The 2,120-nt window shown below is 26.7% G+C and overlaps 1 long non-coding RNA gene across 1 annotated transcript in view; it reads right to left on the bottom strand.

The window, feature by feature from the left end:
• Positions 1-2,004: 2,004 nt before the first annotated feature.
• The window catches only part of LOC113661187, a 2,525-nt gene continuing 2,409 nt past the window's right edge, over positions 2,005-2,120 (bottom strand). The window contains exon 4 of the long non-coding RNA XR_003444992.2: positions 2,005-2,120. This exon is cut by the window's right edge and continues 456 nt beyond it. This is a non-coding gene — a long non-coding RNA (uncharacterized LOC113661187).

Below are 2,120 nucleotides of genomic sequence, written 5' to 3'. Positions count from 1 at the left end.
GTCAAATCTTTCACACTGCTGATGTTGCTGATATGTTGTTCAATAAAATACATTTGACCAGTTTAGAAAATCTCCACAATAAAATAAAATAAACATCAGCTTCCATGTATTAGAAACTTAAATGCAATATAGAAAACCGGACAAAAAATAAATTATTTGACAAATAAAGTTTCAATTTCATGCAGGAACATTTGTAGCATCGAGATATCTCATTTTACTCTAGATATCTTGTGTTCTACATAAATTTACAAAATTAATCAATTTATACATATAATATTTTATTCTAGTTTTTGTTCTGAAAAATGTGTTACGTATATGCCAACTTTTGCACCAGCAAATGGTAGCTTTCATTTGAAAGTAAGAATATTTGGTAAGGTTTTTATTTAGAAAAATCGAGAAAATGTTGAAAACATTATTTTTTCTACATTTTACTACAGATGTAATTGAATTCAGTATGAGCTGGGTTTATTCTGCACTTCAAATCTTTGTAGTTTACTTTTTTGTTTCTTTGGTTCTTTAGGTTACTTTGTTTACTTAAAAAGGTTACTTAAGGTCAACTAAACAGGAATAAATTCACATTTTAGACCAAAAATAATCACTCTAGAAATGAAAAAGTAAGAAATCATGGAAGATTTGTAAGCACAAATATATCCACAGGGTACAAATAAATGATTGAAATCGGGATATGTTCGAATTTAACATTATACTAATGTTTAAAATTTCATCTTGCAAAATTGATGTAAAGCTGAATTTCTCACAGTACGTTTTTGTTGCCCAGAAGATTCAATTAAACATGTAAAATACACAAAAAGCATCTGTTCTGAACCAAAGATAACAGACATTGTTGTAATAAAAAGATTTGACCAGCTATTATCATACTCTTTTAAATTTGCCCTCAGTAAAAGTTCATAAACATTACTAGGATAAGTGGTTATTCATTTTATTTAGTAAAATGACAATTTTTAAATATGGCTTAATGTAATTTTATAATTCAATAACAATAGTTGTTTTATATTAAAGTTGTATTGTGCATCTCACCTGAATATGTTAGAAACACAGCAAGATAAAAAAAATAAAACATTTTAAGGTTTTTTTCTTGTGTAGCAAACACCCCAGTGCGAATAATATTAGATCTTCTTTTTTACTCTCAAGCTCAACCAACTCTCTCTCTCTCTCTCTCTCTCTCTCTCTCTCTCTCTCTCTCTCTCTCTCTCTCTCTCTCTCTCTCTCTCTCTCTCTCATATTAACCCTCCTGGTCTGTTTTCTACTTAGCAACACATTCCCTAATGAATCACACTATCACTACTGTATATATTTCTAGGAGTTATTACTGAGTCATTTATCCAGTTTAGATTTCTTATACATTCAATTATTAGCAATTAGCTAATACTAAGACAAACATTTTAACACTTTATTTTAGAAATAACAAACCACCATGACTAATATAACCTATTTTAAAACTAAATCAACTCAAATATTTCAGAAAAGCAACTCTTATAGTAAATGTTTTAAATAAGTCACAGTTTCTCTCGACTTTTGGAAATTGTGTCATTCTTTTCATTTAAGGGTCTTTCATATTAGCAGTTGATTTGAATATTATTAAAATTTGGGAAAATAGGCGTGTGTGTGTGTGTGTGTGTGTGTGTGTGTGTGTGTGTGTGTGTGTGTGTGTGTGTGTGTGTGTATATAATAATAATAATAATAATAATAATAATAATAATAATAATAATAATTATTATTATTATTATTTTTTAATTAAATACATTCATGTTTGGATAATGGTTTTATCCAAAGTAATCACAAAATACAAATAAATAAAAAAGAAAAAAAGAAAACACATAGCCATTAAAGTTTATTTATTTATTGTCTTGTATATAACAGTAAAATATTTAAAACTTCACATGTTCACAAAATGACAAAATGAAATGATATAGTCATTGAAATCTGTTATTTATTATTATATGCAACTAATTAACTAGTTAATATTATATAATAAAGTATTATTTAATCTGAGTCTATTTGCAATAAATTACATTATATACATTTATGGTCTGTAATACAATACAAGTTTAAACAAAATCAGGGAAATCACAGTTATCAAAATAAGATCAACACAAAAA

Source organism: Tachysurus fulvidraco, chromosome 12 (genome assembly GCF_022655615.1).
Source record: "Tachysurus fulvidraco isolate hzauxx_2018 chromosome 12, HZAU_PFXX_2.0, whole genome shotgun sequence".
NCBI lineage: Eukaryota > Metazoa > Chordata > Actinopteri > Siluriformes > Bagridae > Tachysurus > Tachysurus fulvidraco.
This window is presented reverse-complemented; position numbering and strand designations above follow the sequence as displayed.